The 23,567-nt window shown below is 38.8% G+C and overlaps 1 pseudogene; it reads left to right on the forward strand.

The window, feature by feature from the left end:
• Positions 1-18,356: 18,356 nt before the first annotated feature.
• Positions 18,357-19,784, forward strand: LOC113693430 (probable polyol transporter 4; annotated as a pseudogene).
• The last annotated feature ends 3,783 nt before the right edge of the window (positions 19,785-23,567 follow it).

Here is a 23,567-nt window from a genome sequence, read left to right on the forward strand (position 1 = left end):
AAATAAAATATTCCAATCACTTGGTAAGCTAGGAGGTCTTTTTCCATATAATTTTGATGACATGATTCTTAGATACTTGCTGCTATTTTTCTTTCAAACACTTAAAAGGGCCTTTGCAAGACCCTCCACTGAAATTACTTGCAAATGCACAAGCGTAATGTTGTCTTAGATCATTGTTGCAAGATAGCTTCGAGGGGTTTGAAACCCCGTTTGGACTGTGCTTTTTTTAGCAAAAAAATTTAATCAATTTTCATGAATATTCCTTCTACGTAATTTTCAATCACCTCTTTAATTTACATACATCACATCTTCTATAATAATTTTTCCCTGAAAACTCCAAAAAATGCAATCCAATAGGAGTATTGTTGTGTGTGGCTTTGTCCTATATTGATTTTTATATAAGGGAGTCTCTCCTTTAGTTGGCTATAAATAGAGTGACATTTTGATGAGATTAAATACACCAAATCAAAAGAGTTTTAGTGTGCTATTTGGCCATTTGGGTCATTAAGTCTTTTTGTTAGTAAAAATATTTTGGTTTCTCTTGTGTATTAGTATTAAACGTTTGTTTTAGGAACACTTTCCTAAAGTTTTTGTACTTTTTTCTTCATAGTAAAATTTTTTCCCTTTTCCGTCCGTGGATGTAGGTCAAATTGATTGAACCATATAAAACTCTATGTTCTTGTTTAATTTATTGTTTGTTTTGTTATTTGTCTTTTGAGATTACCAAGAGCCCTTTCGTCGATTTCTTGGAACCAAACCTAACAAACTAGTATCAAAGTTTTTTCGGAGGTTTTGGATTCTATAATAACATTGACAATAATAAATACTATTGTTCAGAAATTCAACAGGAATGCCAACTTTAGGATGTGGCATGACAGGGTTTTTGATATACGTACAAGTTAAAAAATCTGATTTACACCCGTTTCACTGCAAGTATACAAGTCAAATTAATAGTTTAATGCATGTATCAGGTCGATCCCACGAGGAAAATTGAACAATTACTGGTGTTACCAAAACTTCTCTATTATTTAGACTATCAATGAAATATAAGAAATGAAACCTACTAAACTTATGCAAAATAATAATTGAAAGCTTCTTAGATTATGGTGTCCCTAACTACTCATGTAAGTGCTATATTTGGATCATTGAGTACTACTATATAGACTAGTTATGGTGTAATTTCCTTATGCATATGAATCATGCTTTCATAGTGAATCAATTATACTCATAACTAATCCATACCTATTCTCATGGTTATGAAATTAGCTACAAGTTCATTTCTTCAATGAAATTACATGAAATGAATCACTAAAACCACATAGGTGCACCTCTACTCGCGTGAGTGTACTCCCTATATTTAGCACTTATTGAACCAGTGTTAAATCTCAATTTTCATTGCAAAAAACAACACCTTAGATAATCACAATTAATGGTAAATAACTTGCTCAAATCATATCAATCAAATAGCCAAATAATAAATACTAACAATCATAGAAAGTTCAACCAAACCCAAGGCATAAACTTTTAAAGATACATAATAAACACAAAATCTAGAACTTGCATATTAACTATATTTAAGAATCCAATACAAAAGATAAAGAGTTGGAGAAGAGATAACCTATGTCACTTGAGTTTCAACTCTTCCTTCTTCATCTCCATCTTCATCCTAATCTAGCTAATAGCCAAGAAGGATGAATTAACTAGCTAAACTATCCTACACTAAGGAAATGGAAGAACTACATTTCTGCACTCTTCAAGCTTTGTCTCGTATGATCTCCCATATAATCATGTAATTGTTTTGGCTATATAAAGATAAAGGTTCTCAAGGAATGAGGCTTACACCTCCCTTTTACAGCTGCAAAGTGCTTGTCACATGTCTGGCATTACATGTGACTTGTTGGAGGTAAAGAGCAAGTTTTCCGCGTAAAGAGCAGCTTTCTCTGACCACAATTCGACCATAAAATCCGGCCATAAATCTAGCCAAGTTCCGGCCGGATTGCTACACTGACTTTTTGTGTACTTTCGGTTCAAACTTCACCGCGCTCCGATTTTGCCTCAATTTCAACTAAACTTTTTTTGATGATAGAAGCTGATTTAACTCTTGATCAAATCATAAAAGTTGTAGCCCTTTGAGTTAACTTTCCAATTCATCAAGAATCACCTCATTTGGATCTGTGTAATAGGCTGAGAAATTATCGAAATACCCTTGACTACTCATTGCCCTATTTTAGCTTCAACCAATAGAAATTGGCTACTGCAATTCGGCCTTTTGACTTGGAAAACCTTCAAAATGGATTCGGATGTCTTCACCAAAATTGTAGATCTATCTCTTATCTTCAAATTGGTTCAAAAATCATCTCAATCCGATCACTATAGCTCAAGTTATAGCTGAAATACGAAAATGTATCAAAACTGTCAAAATGCACAAAATCTAAGTAAAAAGTGATATAAACCTCATTTAATCACTTAAAAGCATTTTTCACCACTGATAGCCAAAATGATTCATTTTCTTCCAATAATATAACCAAAGTGACTAAAAATAATATAAAATGTCATACAATTATTACATAAATTAGTCACTTATCATGGCAGTTTAAGATGAACGCCATTTTGGTTTAAGATGGAGTTGATTTAGTGATACAAGGAGTTGAGAAAAAGTTAGAGAATGTGATAGATGCAAATTTTGTTGAGATGAATAAAAAAGCTAGGTGCAATATTCTCTTAAATCTCTGACGAGTTTTTACAGGAGGCAACCATTGAAACTTCAACTAAAACCATGTAGGACAAGTTTTAAAGTTTTGTATATGAAGAAAATATTTAAGAACTTCAACTAAAACAATGTGGGACAAGTTTAAAAGTTTTGTATATGAAGAAAATATTTAAGAATTGACTTTATTTAAAGCAAAGTCTGTATATGTTTCGGATGACTGAAGTATGAAGGTACATTTATACTCTGACATCTTGATAAATTTAATTCCATTATTATAAATTTGAAGAATATAAATGCAAAAATTGATAATGAGGATCAGGCTCTATTACTTTTGTGTTCCATTCCCTAGTTCTTTAAATATTTTCACAATACTATGATTTATGAAAAAGAAACAATTTCATATCAGAAAATTAAATTTGTATTAAAATTTAAGGAGCAAATAGATAGGGATAGCACTAGAAAAATTAATGGAGGTCAAGCGAAAGGTTTGGTTGTTAAGGGTAGAACTGATAAAAGAGAACAGTCGATATGCCTTTATCTAGATCTAAATCCAAATATAGAAATTTGGAGTGCAATTATTGTCATAAAATAAGATATATTAAGGCAAATTGTTTTAAATCATAAAATAAATTAAAGAAAAAGGAGAAACCTAGTGAGAAAAATACTAAGGCTAATAAAACTCATGTTGCAGTTGATGAGACTGATAAAATATTTTCTTTATGACTAATGATGGAACAAAATTTAAAAATGAATGGATTTTAGATTCAGGGTATTCTTATCACATGTGTCCCCATAGAAATTTGTTTTCCACTTATGAACCGTGTAATGGTGAAATTATTTTGATGGACAATAATATCGTTTGTGATATTGTTAGTAAGGGTATAGTCTGAATTAAAATGTATGATAGCATTATGAGGACACTCATTAATGGTAAACATGTTCCTGATGGTTCGGTTGTGGTTTCGTCATTATCTTTGATTCTGATATCACTAAATTATGGCATATACATTTGGAGCATATGAGCGAGAAAGGCTTGAACATACTAAGAAAAAGGGAACTTTTTTGCAGGTAAAGTACTGGACCATTGGAATTCTGTGAATATTGTATTTTTGTGAAGTATAAAAGAGTTAGTTTTAGTTTACTAACAATTCATTAGACGAAAGGTACTCTTGATCGCATTCATGTAGATTTATAGGGTCCATCTCGTATTTCATCTAAGGGTAGTGCCAAGTATATGTTGACTTTCATTGATGATTAATTAAGAAAAATTTGGATTTATTTTCTTAAATATAAGAATGATGTTTACCTCACTTTCAAGCAATGAAAAGTTTTGATTAAGATACAGATAGGTAGACATGGAATAGATGATAGCAAGCAGTTTAGAATAGATGATAGCATGGAATTTTGTAAAGGTGAATTTGTTGAATTTTGCAAGAATTAAAAAAAAATGTTCGGCATAGCACTATCAAAATAACGTCTCAACAAAATAGTGTGGTCGAACATATGAACATAATACTTTTGAAGAAAGTAAGGTGTATAATTTCTAATGCAAGGTTGATAAAGGACTTTTCGATAGAGGCAATCTACATGGCTTGTTACATTGTCAACCGTGCTCCTTCTGCAACTCTTGATTTCGAAACTCTTAAAGAAGTCTGGTCAGGCACTCCTATTGATTATTCTAACCTGAAAATTTTTGGGTGTCCAGCATATATGTATGTGAATAATGAAAAATTGTAATATTGAGTTAAAAAATTGATAGGGTATAATTTGTTAGTAATTTTATTATTAATTTCCCCTTCTATCCATGACGAATATTGTGTTAATTGCTGGTATTTACTCATATTTGGTATTTGGAATCAAGTTCAGGAGTGAAGCAGAAATATTACCAAATGGAGGGACTTTCTAGAGCATATTACAAAGGGTCAATTCAGCAGGGCCTAGCATTGGTAATTCACCATCTAAATTTCGGTGGGGGCCCATGGAAAAGACCACTAGCTATTTGACCAAAAGCTGGCAACGTACAAAGCCTAAGAAGACTAAGAAGAAAGAGGCAGCTTGTGACCAATTGGTGGGGACCGCAGGATATCTTTCTTTGGTTTCTTTTAAAGACCACGAACGTACGGAGGCAAGGGACGGCTTTTAGTCTAGCTTCTTAGCCCAGTCTTTAGTTTTAGTTTTTCCTTTTTTTTTGACTGGCCTCTGACACACGCCAGGTGTTCGACAAAATTCCCCAACGGGAGAAACACCTTTTATTCCTTACTTCTTAATAGAAAACGCTATGCCTTTGCAATCCATTAATTCGTGTGGTGATTCAATTATGCGGCGTGGCTAAACCTTCTATCTAGTCAAGGGTCAACTCGACGGCGTAATCCCGAAAATCTGTGAGATCTAATTAGTTTTCACGCGTTCCTTAATTTATTCATATTTGCACATTGCCTGCTTGTATTTTCATGGGATTATTTTATTAATTGGATGTCAAGGGCCCGATGTTCAATGTGATTTATTAATCTCGTGCCAATTTAGTCAATTAAATCCGTAATTGTTTGATTGATTAATATTAGTGGCAACTGGTGTGTTTACACATTAGGGGAACGTGCAATCTAATTTAAATAACCCTCGTAGCGTGTTATTGGTTAGGGCTAGGTTTTTCTAATATTAATGCAATTGGGAAATTAATTCCTATGGTCGTACCTAGGAGTATTTGCTGATTAGGGGTAATCAACGGTCGTACCTTGGTTATCAATAATTTAAGGAAAAATTGGTCATCAGACTATAACTAGTCTATTAATAAGTTAAGTGAACCTCTCCTGCATCAATGATCGGATAAATGGACTGTGCCTGAGTAGTTGTATCCTTGGCTAGAATTTATTTATTCCTGATTAAATTTCTGCTATATTTGCGCTAGTTATTTATTCATTTTTAGTTAAATTGTTTAATTGTTTTTAGTTGCATTCCGGTGAAATTCCCCTTTATCAATTGGACTCTGAAAGAGACAGATATCTCCAGTCCCTGAGGAGACGACCCTACTTGCCACTGTCTACTATTTAGTAATTTTTGTCAATTAATTAATTCCGGTATATCGGATTAAGCAAACTCTTCAGGAACAGGGTGAATCAAGTAACCCATTGCACACCTAGGGTCCCTGCTCCAGTACCTGGGATTAATTATTGACTGCTCTTAGTGGTAGTTAGGTTCTATATTTATTATTATTATTGCACAGGTTGACGACCTGTCAATTTTTGGCGCCGCTGCCGGGGACTGGCGTTATTATTTGTTTCTTTTTAAGTTCAATTTTGTCCTAATTTTCTGGTTTTCTTCTAGTGTATGCCTCGATCTTGTCGCACAGGTGATTTGGTTTTTGATCCTGAGGTAGAGAAGACCGCGCGTAGAACGAGAAAGGAAACCAGACAGCTCAGAGAAGAGCACTCTAGTGCTACATCTCAAAGACCCGAGTCAGAAGTTGAACCAACAGATTCGTTTGGTAACACTTCGAGTGACTCTGACCAGGAGGAGTTCAGCATGGCTAATGCACAAACATTAAGGGAGTTGGCTGCTCCTGATTTAACTCAGCAGCCTTTGTGCATTACTTTCCCCGCTTTAAATGACAACATTCCATTTGAACTAAAATTTGGGCTGATTCAACTTTTACCCTCTTTTCATGGTTTACCAGGTGAAGAGCCGTATAAGCATCTGCAGGAGTTTGATGTCGTTTGCAACAGTATGAAACCCCCGAGAATCACAGAAGAGCAGATAAAAATGAGGGCATTCCCCTTCTCCTTGAAAGATTCTGCGAAGGACTGGCTGTACTACCTGTCACCAGGTAGCATCACCACGTGGGGCCAATTGATGAAAAAATTTCTGGATAAATATTTTCCGGCATCCAGGGCTGCAAGCCTAAGGAAAGAAATTTGTGGGATCAAGCAGCATCCCGGAGAGTCACTTTACGAGTATTGGGAACGGTATAAGAGCTTGTTGCGCAGGTGCCCCCATCACCAAATAAGTGAGCAGTTGATCATACAATATTTCTATGAGGGGCTCATTTTTAGAGACAGGAGCATCATAGATGCTGCAGCTGGAGGGGCACTGGTGAACAAAACCCCTCAGGAAGCACGGGAGCTAATAGAGGGGATGGCAGAGAATTCACAGCAATTCAGTATAAGAGAGGATGTCCCAATACGTAGGGTGAATGAGATAGAGACACCCTCTGTGCAGCAGCAGCTAAATGAGTTGACTGCGTTTGTTAGGCAACAGGCTGTGAGAAATGCATCACAAGCCAGGGTATGCGGGATTTGCACTGGTATGGGTCACTCTGCAGACATGTGCCCAATGATTCAGGAAGAAACTGAGGAACAGGTGAACATGGCTGACCACGCGCCCGCGCCAAGGAAGCAGTACGACCCTTACTCAAGCACCTACAACCCCGGGTGGAGAGATCATCCCAACCTCAGTTATGGTGGGAATAGGCAATCCAACTTCACGCCAAACAGGCAGTCTAACTTTGTGCCAAATAAGCCACCAGGGTACCAGCAGCAATACCAACCCCGACCACCTCCGCCCCCTCAATCTGGTTCATCTACGGATGAGATGCTGAAACAAATGATGACAACCATGGCGCAGAACCAGCAAAGGACGGAGGCAGCTATTATGCAAAATCAGCAAAAGACGGACTCCGAAATGCAGGACATAAGGAATCAGATAGGTCAATTGGCCACCAGAATGAACCGTTGGGAGTCCCAGAACCAAGGGAAGCTGCCATCTCAACCGGAGTTGAACCCGAAGAACGTGAGCGCAATGATCCTAAGGAGTGGGAAAGAAATTCAGGGGCCTGAACCTGTGATTCCTAAGGACAAGGATGAAAAGAAGATCGAAAATGAGCTCGAAAGGGAGGACAGCAATGGTGCAGATCCAAAGGTACTTCCTGACCCAATAATTACAGTTAAAACTAACCCGCCTCCTTTTCCTAGCAGGTTGGAAAAATCAAAGAAGCAGGATAAGGAAAAGGAGATTTTGGAGGTTTTTCGCAAGGTTGAGATAAATATCCCCCTCTTAGACGCCATCAAACAAGTACCAAAATATGCCAAGTTCCTAAGGGACTTGTGTGTCAACCGAAGGCGATTGAGGGGAGATGAACGGGTCATAGTTGGGGAAAATGTGTCTGCGGTCCTGCAGAGAAAGCTCCCACCAAAGTGCGGGGACCCAGGTATGTTTACTATTCCTTGTAAGATAGGTAATACTGTGATCAGAAGGGCGATGTTGGATCTGGGAGCATCAATAAATGTCATGTCTAAGTCTATCTATGCTTCTCTGAAATTAGGTCCATTAAAAGAAACTGGAATAATCATTCAATTAGCTGACCGAACTAATGCATATCCTGATGGGTTGGTTGAAGATGTGTTGGTAAAAGTTAATGATTTGGTGTTTCCAGCTGATTTTTATGTGCTTGATATGGATGATGATTACTCCCCTGATCCCTCACCTCTGTTATTGGGTAGACCTTTTATGAGCACAGCACAGACGAAAATTGATGTGAATAAGGGTATTCTGTCCATGGAGTTTGATGGGGAAATTGTGCATTTTAATATTTTTGATACTATGAAGTACCCCTCGAACTCCAACTTTAGTTCAGTTTTTTCTGTGTGTGCTATTGACCCTGTAGTGCAGGAAGTATTTGAAACTGATGGCAGGGATGAGTTGGAGGTGGCTTTAACCAAGCACCTCGAGTTGGAGACAACTCCTCAGGTGGAGTGGAGTGAGGATTTAAAATGCACAATAGGTGCATTACACTCATTGCAGACCACCACGAAACGGTATGAAGTCTTACCTATTTTTACTCCCGAGCCTCACCAGAGGGTATTGCCATCTGTGGTGCAGGCACCTGTACTGGAGTTGAAACCTCTACCAGAGCACCTGAAATATGCATCTCTGGGTGAAAAAGAGACACTTCCGGTGATTATCTCATCGGCACTGTCAAAAATTCAGGAAGAGAAATTGATCCGGGTCCTTCGGGAGTATAAAGAGGCGATAGGCTGGACAATCGCAGACATTAAGGGGATCAGCCCGACCATCTGTATGCACCGGATTAGACTAGAATACGATGCCAAACCTGTTAGGCAGGCTCAAAGAAGGCTCAATCCCCTCATGATGGAAGTTGTAAAGAAAGAGATTCTAAAATTGTTAGATGTGGGGATCATCTTTGCAATATCTGATAGCCCTTGGGTGAGTCCGGTCCAGGTAGTTCCGAAGAAGGCAGGAGTAACGGTAGAAGCCAAACAAACGGGTGAGCTCGTGCCAGTGCGCAAACCCACGGGATGGAGGCAGTGTATAGACTACCGTAGGCTGAACGCCGTCACTAAAAAGGATCATTTCCCTCTCCCTTTCATTGACCAAATGGTTGAACGTTTAGCTGGTAGGGCTTATTATTACTTTTTGGATGGATTTTCAGGATACTTTCAGATAGCGATTGCCCCGGAGGATCAAGAGAAGACAACCTTCACGTGCCCGTTCGGGACCTTTGCCTACAGACGAATGCCATTTGGGTTGTGCAATGCACCCGCGACTTTCCAAAGATGTATGGTGAGCATCTTTTCTGAGTATGTTGAGAAAATAATAGAAGTTTTCATGGATGATTTCAGTGTGTATGGTGATAGTTTTGATACGTGTTTAGATAACCTGAAATTAATCCTGATAAGGTGTATAGAGACTAATCTTGTGCTTAATTGGGAAAAATGTCATTTTATGGTTGAGCACGGGATAGTTCTGGGTCATATTGTATCGTCTAAGGGCATAGAAGTTGACAAGGCTAAAATAGACATTATATCTGCATTACCTTACCCCGCGAGTGTGCGGGAGGTGCGCTCTTTTCTTGGGCATGCAGGTTTTTATCGAAGGTTCATCAGGGACTTCTCAAAAGTTGGGGCCCCGTTGTTCCAACTCTTGCAAAAGGATGTAGCCTTCGAGTTTGATGACAAGTGTGAGAGAGCCTTTGACAAACTGAAGGAATTGTTGACTTCACCCCCAATCATCCAACCCCCCGATTGGAATTTGCCGTTTGAGATCATGTGCGATGCCAGTGATCATGCTGTTGGGGCTGTACTGGGGCAAAGAGTAGGAAAGGCGGCTCATGTCATCTATTACGCATCCCGGGCCTTGAATGGAGCCCAGTTGAATTACTCCACCACTGAGAAGGAGCTTCTGGCGGTTATTTTTGCTTTAGAAAAATTCAGGTCATATTTGTTAGGTGCTAAAGTAATTGTATTTTCTGATCATGCAGCATTAAGGTACCTAATGACCAAGAAAGATGCAAAGCCGAGGCTCATCAGATGGATATTGCTACTACAGGAATTTGACCTGGAAATAAGGGATAAAAGAGACTCAGAGAATTTAGTAGCTGACCATCTGAGTCGTATACCCGTTGGAGAGGATAATGAACCGTTGAGGGATGCATTCCCTGAAGAGCACTTACTTTCTTTAAATTCTCAGTTGCCTTGGTATGCTGATTTAGTCAATTATTTGGTAACTGGTAATTTTCCTGCAGGTTGGCAAAAATCGAAGAGGGATAAATTGAAGAGCGACGCCAAGTATTTTATCTGGGATGACCCGTACTTATGGAAGAGATGTGCAGATCAGGTGATGAGGAGATGTGTAAGTGAAATGGAATTTCAATCGATTTTAACTTTTTGTCATACTTTTGCCTGTGGAGGTCATTTTGGACCCAAGAGAACTGCACATAAGGTTTTAGAAAGTGGATTTTATTGGCCTTCATTGTTTAAGGATGCCTATGTGTTTTGTAAGTCATGTGATCACTGTCAAAGGGTAGGTAGTATAGCCCGTAGAGATCATATGCCCCAAGTCCCGATGATTTTTGTAGAAATTTTTGAGGTATGGGGTATAGATTTCATGGGGCCTTTTCCGACTTCATATGGTTTTCTGTATATTTTGCTGGCAGTTGATTATGTGTCTAAATGGGTGGAAGCTAAGGCCACTCGAACTAATGACTCGAAAGTGGTTGCAGATTTTATCAGATCTAACATTTTTGTGCGATTTGGAATGCCAAGAGCTATTGTCAGTGATAGGGGAACGCACTTCTGCAACAAAACCGTAGCTGCCTTATTTCGCAAGTATGGTGTACTCCACAGAGTCTCGACGTCGTATCACCCCCAGACCAATGGTCAAGCGGAGGTGTCGAATCGGGAGATAAAGTCCATCTTGGAGAAAATGGTGCGCCCCAATAGAAAAGATTGGAGTCAACGGTTGGAAGATGCGCTATGGGCCTATCGGACGGCATACAAGACACCTATAGGGATGTCTCCCTATAGGTTGGTATTTGGTAAGCCGTGTCATCTTCCAGTAGAGTTCGAGCATAAAGCATTTTGGGCGGTTAAGCAATGCAATATGGATATTGAGGAGGGCGGAGTCCAAAGGAAGTTACAATTACAGGAGTTGGAGGAGATCCGCAATGAAGCTTATGAGAATGCGGTAATTTATAAGGAGAAAAATAAAATTTTTCATGACCAACAGATCTCAAGGAGGACATTCGAGTGTGGGCAAAAAGTTCTGCTGTACCACTCCAAATTGCAGTTATTTCCAGGTAAACTACGTTCTCGTTGGATTGGCCCTTTTGTTGTGACTAATGTCTTCCATTATGGTGCAGTCGAGATCCAAAGTTTGAAAGTTGAGAAGAAATTTGTAGTGAATGGTCATCGTCTTAAACCATATTATGAAGGGGTTCCAACTGAACGGGTGGAGGTGATGCACTTGGAGGATCCTACTTGCTTAGTTTAAGCAAATTACTGGACAATGTCTAGCCAAAGACATTAAAGAAAGGCGCTCATTGGGAGGCAACCCAATTGTTTCTTTTAATTGTTTGTTGGTTTTGTGTCATTGTTTAAATATGTTTTCCTGGAATTTGACTGATTTTGGGTGTTAATTTTCGTTTTTGCTGATTTGTAGGCAACCTGCCCGCGTGGTGATGTGCAGGACGCTCACGATCAGGAATTTCTGAACTTCTGGGAGCTCTCCTGCCCTCATGACGTGCCCGCGTGGTGATGTTCAGGACGCTCACGATCAGGAATTTCTGAACTTCCGGGAGCTCTCCTGCCCTCATGACGTGCCCGCGTGGTGATGTGCAGGACGCTCAAGATCAGGAAATTCTGAAACTTTTGGGAGCTCTCTTGACCTCTTGACGTGCCCGCGTCACGTTCGCGGGAAAGGTAAGAATTTGAAAAAATATATTTTCTTATTACTATTATTATTATTATTATTATTATGCCTTTCATTAAAAAAAAAAAAGAAGACAGATTATTCTAAAAAAAAAAAAAAAAAAAAAAAACTTTTAAACCGTAGGTTTTTATTTTCTATCCAGAAATTCAGATTTTAAAGAAAAAAAAAGCAAAAGAAAAAAATTTTAAACAAGTAGAAAAAAAAAGAAAAAAAAAAGAAAAAATCCTTTCTTTTTCTCTCTTTTCTTTCTTTCTTCTTCTTTCTTTCTTTCTCTTTTCTTTCTTTCTCCCCTGCTGCTTTCCTGCTCTCTGCGCACGCCACAGCCGCCGCACGCTCGATCAGCCCAAGTCCGCCGCCTTCGGTGCTGGAGCGCACGCCAAGCCGCCCGTCATCGCCGCGCGCCGCGCCTCTGTCCGCCACTCCTCAGTCCCAGCGCCGCCTCTGCGCACGCCGACCGAGAGCAGCGCAGCCACCACCAGCAGATCTGCCTCGCGCGTGCCGCCATCTCGCGCCGCCACAGATCTCCCTTCCTCTCCTCCGCGCACGCCCGCGGCTGGCAGCGGCCCACGCTCGCGCAGCTTCCAACCACGCCGCAACCAACGCCGAACGGCGCCCGCCAGCCACCAAACCGCAGCTCGCGCGCGCCGCTCTCATCACTCGCGGCCGCCGTCCAAGTACAACCACCACCGGCCTCAACGCTGCTCCTCTGTCTGCCGCCTGGGGTAGTCACTGTGGAGGTATTTGACACTTGCCCTCAATTTCTCAGTGTTAGCCGGTGATATTTGGTAGCAAATTGTGCATATTTGAAAGATTTTCCACCAGTGGTACTGGGTGGACTATTCTTGTTTGGAATTGCTAATTCTTGTGGGTTGGATGACATTGTGCATTTAATTGGCCATCTGGAGCCACCTGTTGGGAATCTGGGTGAGCTATAATACTACATTGGTTTGCCTGGCTGTTTATTGAGATTTTAAATGTGCTGAATTGCTGTGATTATTTGTTCACTTTGGAGGACATTTTGACCCTCACGTTGCTTGTGGACATTGGTTGACTAGTTGTGCATTGCTGGGCATTATTTCGATAAGTCACTGAGGTCCCTTTTGGGTTTTTAGTGAGAATTTCTGAAATTTCTTGTTGCTTTAGAAGATCTGACCGCATGCTCTACTTGTTGAGATTGGTAGTATTCGGTATAATTACTTGTTGAATTGCTGATTTGGAGGAGCCTTACTAAATCGGGCATTGGGCATTGCTACTTGCTCGAACATCCCTTTTTGTTCTTGATTGGGTTCCTACTGGGCATTCTTGCTTTGGTCTGCTGAGTTTCCTGTGCTAGTTACATTTGCTGGTTTCTATACCTGTTGAAGCTTCTCGTTGGTTTGAGTTCACTGTTAGAGGCCATGGTGCGACCGAAATCATCCTCTAGGTCTAGAGCTTCTCGTTCTCAGCCCCCTCCACATGCCTCTATTCCAGTCAACTCACCTACCAACCTCCCCTCTTCTTCTAATGTGCGAACCCGTTTGGGTAGGGGTCGGGGTGCTCAGGTAGATACCCCTACTCACTTTGGGGGGCACCTAACCTTCACTAGACCCGCCGATCAGCAGAGGTATGCTAAGGTCTGCGAGCGGCGTATTACACCAAGTAAGACTTGGGAAAAATTAACCGTCATGGGTCTAGGCATACGAGAGGAAGTCGAGCAAATGTTTACAGCCATCGGGTGGCGCTCATATCTAGATGTCTTATGCCCCGCCTTTGTCGAGCTGACTCGGGAGTTTTACTCCACCTTTGAGTTCGAGTTACCTACGAGATACACCGTTGACACACCACAGGTCATTCATTTCCGGCTCATGGGCCGAGAGTTCAATTTCTCCATTACCCAATTCAATCGGGCATTTGGGTTTGCCACGAGAGAGTATGCTGGGAGTAGGGAGTTTGCCGAGAGTGCCTGTGACTACATAGAGCTGTTCCTCTCCCACTACCATGACGTGTGGGAAGAAATGTCCGTCGACCAGCAGCGTTACGATCCTTCCCGATCTAGGAGCTCCTTTCTTAAGGACCCTAGTGCCCGCTATGTTCAGCGGTTCTTAGCCTACAGCTACTCGGGGCGCAAGGACAGCTCTGGCATACTCTCTCGCCCTGAATTCTTCTTCCTCTGGAGTATGAAGAACAATGTCAAGGTGAACTTGGGGTGTTGGTTGGCCGCACAGTTCAAGACCGTCTTGGCCAAGAAGAACAAACCCCTCATCCTTGGGTCATACATCACTCACTTGGCGATACAGTTGGGGGTTCTTGACCTGGAGGACCACGACCTACATTTGGCGTGCGAGATGGAGCTCTTGGACGCAGACTGCTTGGAGAGGATGGGAGTCATCGAGCGCCTGCCTGATGGTTCCTACCAGTTCATCCCTCCTGGACCACCTAGAGCTCCGGGTGCGCATCATTCGTCCCGGGCAGGTCCCTCCTCCTTTCCTGGATCAGCCGAGGACACAGCTGGGTCATCTTCTTCTGCGCCACCTCCACCGCATGGGACTTCTGAATGGCAGCAACTCCGGGAGCAGGTTCAGGATTTGCAGGCCCGGATGACCAACGTCGACGCCAATGTCGCCGGCATAGCACAGAATTTGGCACAGTTCCTGATGCATACAGGCTTTGCACCTCCATTCCCACCTCGCCCTCCGCTATGACCCGGTTTCAGGGAAGTTTGGTCCATTTCCCTCTCACTTTTGTTTTTATTTGTCACATTGAGGACACTGTGTGATTTAGGTGTGGGGGGAATGGGTCTACAGTGGTGCTAGTGTGTTTTCCGTTCCGTTTTTAGTAGTTTTTAGTTCTTAGTTTTTAGTAGTTTTAGTAGTTTTTAGTTTTTAATAGTTTCTAGTTTTATTAGTTTTTAGTTTTACTTCAATTCTAGTTTTAATTCTTAGTTTTAATCCTAGGTGACTATTAAGACAACAAAAAAAAAAACGGAAAAAAAAATGAAAAAAAAAAGAAAATTTAAAAAAAAAAAAATTTCTTTTGGTTTATTGACTCTAGTTCTACTTTTGCCAAGTTCTTTTTAAATATAATGTATCGGGTTATTGTGGTTGGATTCGAGATGTCTCCTTGGTGAATATCGGACTGCTTGGTTCTTTTGATTTCCGTGTTAACTTTTCTAGGCATTGGGAATGACTGTTGGCATTTTAATGTGAACTGGTCCAATATTGACTCCAGTTCTCCAGGTTTGGCAATAATGAGGCGAGCTGCCCCTGTGTTTAGTTGTTAGTGCTGTTATTTTGCGTTTCTGCTTTGATTATCTGTGAATAAGCTTGACTGTACTCCTCTATTGGCTACTACCGAGTAACCGGGAATCTGCACCTAAAAGTGTCGATTCTCGCGTCAAAATGTGGTACTTAATATGAGTACGTGGTTGCATAGCGGTAGGAGCTGAGTAACCGGGCTCTTTCATCTAAAAATGTTGGAGTTCGCGTCAAAAGGCTCCGGCGGCTAGAGACTAAGTCCTCGTGTGTCGAATATTATTATGTGCTTTAAAAAAAAAAAGAAAAAAAAAGAAAAAAAAGAGAGAATACATAATAGGGAAGCTTGCTGGTTTATGGACTCGATATGGGGACTTGTGTGAATATTTGGACCATTAACTGATAAATGCTGTGTGTCATTCCTTTTCCTTAGACTGGTTAATTTGGAAATTGAAGGAGCTCGCGGTAGAGGCTAACTAGGGGGATGTTTCTCGGATTTTAACTACTAGTGCCCGATATATGATTTTCTCTTGAATCTCTTGGCAATGTGGTAGATTAGAGTGATGACCGATATATGATTTTTGGGGTCTGTCCACTTTTCTTATGCTTGAGGGCAAGCATGGTTTAGGTGTGGGGGGAATTGATAGGGTATAATTTGTTAGTAATTTTATTATTAATTTCCCCTTCTATCCCTGACGAATATTGTGTTAATTGCTGGTATTTACTCATATTTGGTATTTGGAATCAAGTTCAGGAGTGAAGCAGAAATATTACCAAATGGAGGGACTTTCTAGAGCATATTACAAAGGGTCAATTCAGCAAGGCCTAGCATTGGTAATTCACCATCTAAATTTCGGTGGGGGCCCATGGAAAAGACCACTAGCTATTTGACCAAAAGCTGGCAACGTACAAAGCCTAAGAAGACTAAGAAGAAAGAGGCAGCTTGTGACCAATTGGTGGGGACCGCAGGATATCTTTCTTTGGTTTCTTTTAAAGACCACGAACGTACGGAGGCAAGGGACGGCTTTTAGTCTAGCTTCTTAGCCCAGTCTTTAGTTTTAGTTTTTCCTTTTTTTTTGACTGGCCTCTGACACACGCCAGGTGTTCGACAAAATTCCCCAACGGGAGAAACACCTTTTATTCCTTACTTCTTAATAGAAAACGCTATGCCTTTGCAATCCATTAATTCGTGTGGTGATTTAATTATGCGGCGTGGCTAAACCTTCTATCTAGTCAAGGGTCAACTCGACGGCGCAGTCCCGAAAATCTGTGAGATCTAATTAGTTTTCACGCGTTCCTTAATTTATTCATATTTGCACATTGCCTGCTTGTATTTTCATGGGATTATTTTATTAATTGGATGTCAAGGGCCCGATGTTCAATGTGATTTATTAATCTCGTGCCAATTTAGTCAATTAAATCCGTAATTGTTTGATTGATTAATATTAGTGGCAACTGGTGTGTTTACACATTAGGGGAACGTGCAATCTAATTTAAATAACCCTCGTAGCGTGTTATTGGTTAGGGCTAGGTTTTTCTAATATTAATGCAATTGGGAAATTAATTCCTATGGTCGTACCTAGGAGTATTTGCTGATTAGGGGTAATCAACGGTCGTACCTTGGTTATCAATAATTTAAGGAAAAATTGGTCATCAGACTATAACTAGTCTATTAATAAGTTAAGTGAACCTCTCCTGCATCAATGATCGGATAAATGGACTGTGCCTGAGTAGTTGTATCCTTGGCTAGAATTTATTTATTCCTGATTAAATTTCTGCTATATTTGCGCTAGTTATTTATTCATTTTTAGTTAAATTGTTTAATTGTTTTTAGTTGCATTCCGGTGAAATTCCCCTTTATCAATTGGACTCTGAAAGAGACAGATATCTCCAGTCCCTGAGGAGACGACCCTACTTGCCACTGTCTACTATTTAGTAATTTTTGTCAATTAATTAATTCCGGTATATCGGATTAAGCAAACTCTTCGGGAACAGGGTGAATCAAGTAACCCATTGCACACCTAGGGTCCCTGCTCCAGTACCTGGGATTAATTATTGACTGCTCTTAGTGGTAGTTAGGTTCTATATTTATTATTATTATTGCACAGGTTGACGACCTGTCAAAAATGTATTTTTCTTGGGTATGCTTTTGGAGTGAAAGGGTACAAATTGTGATATTCTAATACCAAATCTCTAAAATTTATTACCAATAGAGATGTTTCTTTTGACAAATTCTCTATATTGTCTTCCAAAAAGGAGTATTCTGTTTTTTGTCATGCAGATGATAGTGCACAAAAGGATGTGGAGCTTGAAATTGGTAGTTATGATCCTTCTCAATTCGCCTCTTCTATTTAGCAAATGTCAATAGATGCACTAGAATCTACTAATGAAAATAATTCAGAAAAGGAGGAGCAATATTACATAGCCAAATATAGACTAAGGAGAAATATTCGACCACTACAAAGATATTCAGATTTGCTTGGATATACTTTATATGTTGCAGAAGAAATCGATGGAGTTGCAAAGCCTACTACCTATTCAGAAACAGTTGCTTGTGATGATTCTACTAAGTTGATTGTGATGAATGAAAAAATTCTATCGTTCCACCAAAATGTAATTTTATCTTGACGAATGAAAGCATTTGGTATTAAATCTGAATGCATAATCTTGAGACAAATATAATGATATAATTTAGGCATCATCTTCAAATAAAATTTGCAACCTAATACTAACATTAGATGGGTTTTAAATCGTGCATAAAACGTGCAAGTTTTATTGTGGTAGCTACATGTCTCTAAAGTGTTCTCAAACTTTATAAAACAATAATTAGCTAACATGGATATAAAATAACACAATAATGTAATTGAAAAGTCGATATTGATAAGTAAAATATTCCAATCACTTGGTAAGTTAGGAGGTTTTTTTTTTCATATAATTTTGATGACTTGATTCTTAGAAAGTTGCTGCTATTTTTCTTTCAAACACTTTAGGGGCCTTTGCAAGACCCACCTCTGAAATCACTCGCAAATGCACAAGCATAATGTTGTCTAAGATCATAGTTGCAAGATAGCTTCGAGGGGTCGATCACAGCTTCACATAGCAGAGGCAGCAGAGTGTATTTCAAGGGCAGTTACGTGCAGAACAGGAATCTTTCAAAACTGTGTTTGACAAGAGAAAGCAACGAATTTCCATGCTTGATGAGGACTAGTAGTGGAAAAGAACAAGAAGATGCCGTTACTAGTGAAGTTCTGTATGATTGTTTCTCGATCAAGGGGTTCAGTTTGAGTTGTGTTGTTCGTGTTAGTGTGGAGAGAATGAAGATAGTTGCTCATCCCCCCACTTGTATTGCCATTTTTTTTGTTGTGTTCTAAGAAAGTTCAACAATAACATATATTTTGATTGCACCTGTTTATATTGCGGAGATATCACCTACTGTTGCTAGAGGCTCACTCACCTCCTTTCCAGAAATTTTCATTAATATCGGAATTCTTCTTGGTTATGTCTCTAATTATGCATTTTCCGGGCTTCCAGCACACATAAATTGGAGGATAATGCTGGTTGTGGGAATTGTGCCCTCAGTTTTGATAGCATTTGTTTTATTTGTAATCCCCGAGTCACCAAGGTGGTTGGTTGTGCAGAACCGAGTTGAAGAAGCTAGGTCTGTTCTGTTAAAAACAAATGAAAATGATGCAGAGGTCGAGGAGAGGTTAGCAGAAATTCAATTGGCTGCTGGAAATACTGATGCACAAAACTATGAAGACAAGCCTCTCTGGCGTGAACTTTTAAGCCCTTCTCCTGCACTGCGCAGGATGTTACTCACCGGGTTTGGAATCCAGTGTTACCAACAAGTTACTGGTATTGATGCAACTGTTTATTATAGTCCCGAGATCTTTAAAGCTGCTGGTATGCAGGGCGAATCAAAGCTTCTTGCTGCTACAGTAGCTGTGGGTGTTACAAAGACGGTATTTATACTTGTAGCAACTTTTTAAATTGACAAAGTTGGAAGGAAGCCTCTGCTGTATGCAAGCACAATTGGGATGACTGCATCTTTGTTCACAGTGGCAATCAGCCTCTCATTACTGGGACATGGATCTTTGGGGATTGCTTTGGCAATACTGTCAGTTTGTGGAAATGTAGCATTCTTTTCTGTGGGGATGGGTCCAGTTTGTTGGGTGTTGACATCTGAAATATTTCCTATAAGGTTTCGTGCTCAAGCATCAGCGCTTGGAGCTGTGGGTAATAGGCGTGCAGTGGTCTAATTGCCATGTCCTTCCATTCTGTTTCTCGTGCAATTTCCGTGGCTGGAACCTTTTTTCTCTTTAGTGCAATTTCAGCTACTTCTGTTGCCTTTGTTTACATGATTGTTCCAGAAACGAAAGGCAAATCTCTCGAGCAGATCGAGAAGATGTTTGAGAAAGGATACGAGTCGCAAGGAGGTGAAGTGCAGCTTGGAGATGCTGAACGTTTAATGCAGAAACAATAACATTGGATGCATTCTTTGCTCGAGCCCGACCAGAATGACTGTTGTGGATAATTTGTAAGCTGCAAACCTGTCAAACTACAACCTGGGATTTGTCATCAGTTCCTTGCAAACAGGATTGATGGAGAACAATCCCTTTTGGGCATCAAAGCATCTGTAGTCCACAGCATTGGTAGATTACTCAAAAAGATCATCTATTATTTGGTACTTCCATGAATTTATGCTTCACATGAATGCAATCACATGTTTTTGTTAAAAAAAAAAAAAACATATTTTCATCCAAAAAAAAAAAAGAAGAATGAAAGTGTGGGGACAGAAGATGGAAAAAAGTAAGAAGTTGTTGGAAACCTTAACTAGAAAACTTGTAAGAATTTTACAAGTTCTGAAATCACGTTGTTTATTAGATACACTTTTCTTATGTTATAGTTATCTCTTATTAAGTACAGTAGAAGGAGAAATACCCTTGAGGATTAAATGGTGTAACAATGTTCAACATAGCTTGTGCTTGTTTCTTAAGAATGATGAACTTTTTTAAGAATAAGACTAGAATAAGAATGATGAGCTTTTTTAAAACAAATATAGTTTTCTACATTAAACCAAGACCCATTTGACCTTTATAGATTTAGAGAAATGTTAATTAAGAGAAATCAAGAATTTGTTGATACCATGAACTTGTGCAACTATGAACTTGTTTATATTATGAACTAATTGTACATACAATGAACTAGTTCATTTACTAAATTTGTATATGCATGGAATTCCTCTAAAGTCACTACTTTTCAATCATACAGATGAATATACATCCACTTCCAAAAATCATTGAAAAATTTCCAATAGAACAGCTGTAAATGCATTGAAATGATAACCTCAGGAGAGTGATTGTTCAACATTTGATTGATCCTCTCTGGAAATAGTTTTCCAAAACATCCATTTAGAAAATTGCCCATCAATTGAATTGGTCTTTTTTTGTCAAATGCATGTTTGTACATCACTAGGCCAAAGATACACATGAACTCCACGCATGACATGTTCAAGATAGCATGCGGTACGTGTAGAATCCGTGCATGTTATATTGTTATGTAAAATATCATTTACATGGTGCAAACTAAAATAGTTTTCCATTCCTTTCGTCTGAAACAAACGCATGATTAGGATGTTATCCTGTACAATATCAAATTAAAGTCGGATTTCATGAAACTGATTAGGTGATATTTTGTCAAACTCTGCATGCTGTGAATCTTGATAGTGATTGATGTTTTTTTTTGATAATGATAGTGATTGATGTTTGCTTGGTTAACTTCAACATTTTTTTTTAATACATCAATTGTTTTATGGGATAATTTCAGAAACCTCCTCGAAATTTTTGACAATTTGACTTAGTACCTTTGAGATTTGCACTATTACACTTATTGCTCTTGGCCTAACAAAATGGCCATAATAGCCTTAACATATTAATATTTTTCATGCAATTAAACAATCCATTCCTAATTTTGTTCATATGAATGCATCGCAATATTTAATAGAAATGAAAATAAAATTCACTCGTGGAATAGCCAATTACATTTTAAACACAATTTTAATATATTACAAATTAATTTTAGCTCTGTTTATCTAGAGATGAATAGAAGAAGATGTAAGTTGAAGGTTTAAAAAGGATAGGGTTGATATTGGTACTCCAACATTTGAGAGATAGAATATTATATTATTGTAGTTATTGAAATTTTTTGAGATCAACAATGCTGATTTTTTTTAATAATTTTGATTGAGGTTTTAGAATTTAGAAATTGATGGTGGTAGTGGTCATGGTGACTAGGCCGGTCAATGGTCCGGGTCTAGACCCGGACCCGGACCGGATCCGTCAAATTATTGCGGGTATGGGTAGGGATTTAATTCCGTTATCCGGGCCCGGATCCGGATCCGTTTTGTCAAATAAAAAAAGGGTCGGATAAGGAATATAGTATTCCAACCCGTATTAGACTCGGGTCCGGATATAAATCGATTAATTATTTAAAAATATATATATTTATCAATATAATTTGATTAGAGTGATGTATTTGAATAAAGTTAATTTGATTTTTTTTCTTATTTGGTTTTTTTTGTATTAGTTAGAAATTAGTTTACAAATATATTTTTTTCTCATTTTTATTAGAAATTGTAAGTTTGATAATTTTTTTTCGGGTAGACCCGGATCCGGACCCGAGACCCGTTGGATCCGGATCCGGAACATAGAGTTGAAGACCCGTCAGGTAAACGGGTCGAATCCGGGTCCAATATGGTATTCCGGGTCCAATATGGTATGCCGGGTCTGGGTCCGGGTCCGGAATAATGAATTCCGACCCGGACCCGACCCGTTGACAGGCCTAATGGTGACAATAGTACTAATTTGAGATATGATAATATGAAATGTTTAAAATAACAAAAATGAAGGTTGAAAATGGATTTGAGATTTTGTACATATTTCATATTTTTTAAATAATTTTATAAGAAAGTAAAATGAACTTTATAATTTCATGAAGGTATTTTGGATTATTCATTCAAAATTGTAACCATTAAATCATTTTTGTTAACAAAATGATAAATTCAGAGGAGGTACGTGTAATTTTTTAAATTTCAAGGGAATTAGGCTAAATTGTTAAAAAAAAAAACCTCAAAGGAAGGTTTCTGAAATTATCCCTTGTTTTATATTTGGTAACTTTCTTAAGAGACTTTTTGTTCTTACATACTACCGGAAAAGAATTTATACCTTGTAAACGAATTTATGATTTGTTAGAGCCTTATTATACTACTGCGAATTAAACAATTTCATCGAATTGAACATCATGATTGAGAGAGCTTCAAAGAAAAACACACCATGACATCCATCCAAGACGGAAGAAAGAGCATCCTATTTGAAACGTGAACCTTCCTGTCAAGCAACTATAATTATGGTGACAACTGCACCTGGTCCTATTAACAGTCAACTTACGATTATGATGGCCGACCTAACTCTAAGTCCACCTGCACAGTACCATGACTATTATTTTAGTAGTGTACTAAAGTTTGTGGCACACTTTGTTTATGAATGAAGCATCTCAATTCCTAATAAAAAAAAATATAATTGATAACTAGAAAAGTTTTGATTCGGTGGTTTCACTATTTTCCAAGAACTTGTGAGTAAATATTAGAATTTTTGTAAAACTGAAGTATTAATTTAATTTTGAAAGTGCAAAAATGGAGGACAATATTTAGAATGTCATCCATTGACTCCTTTTAGGATTACATTTTCTGTCCCTCTAGTGGTCTTGCAACTAAAATTATCCGAGAAAAGATTGAAAATTTGGTGGGTTTGCTGTGTTTTACCCTAATTAAACTCAAAAGTAATACAAGGCAGAGAGTAATTTTTTTTGCAAAACTCCTATTACAAAGACTCCAAAAGTAAAATAAAACTGCATGTTGTCAGCCTTTATTTTCGCATTACAAAGAAAATTCACTCCTCCCTTGTGAACACAAAAAAAAAAAAATGAAAAAAAAACATAAAAAGCAATATGTGCCTAAAAATACAAATCCTGGAAATATGTGTTTGTCTTATCATTCTTTTTTTTTTTTCAACCAAATGGTATTAGATTTCTTAGGGTAATACACAGCAAACCCCTTATACTTTTCAATATTTTGTTTTTGTATTTGTCCCACTAAAACCCCTTCTTCTTTAGGTACAACATTTGATACCCCTTAATTTTCAACTTTAAGCAAATAAACTCCAACAATTAATTGATCAAACATAGTCTTCGTAGCCACAATTTGCCTTAGTGCCAACCCTATATTAACTTATACCAACCTTCTAACTCTTTTGACGTTAAGATCTAGCTGACAAAAATAAAAATAGAAACATTAGCATTCACTTCGACTAGACTTGGGCATAATCATGAGATTTCTCATGACTAGATGTTTA

The sequence above is a fragment of the Coffea arabica genome, chromosome 6c (assembly GCF_036785885.1).
Source record: "Coffea arabica cultivar ET-39 chromosome 6c, Coffea Arabica ET-39 HiFi, whole genome shotgun sequence".
Taxonomy (NCBI): domain Eukaryota; kingdom Viridiplantae; phylum Streptophyta; class Magnoliopsida; order Gentianales; family Rubiaceae; genus Coffea; species Coffea arabica.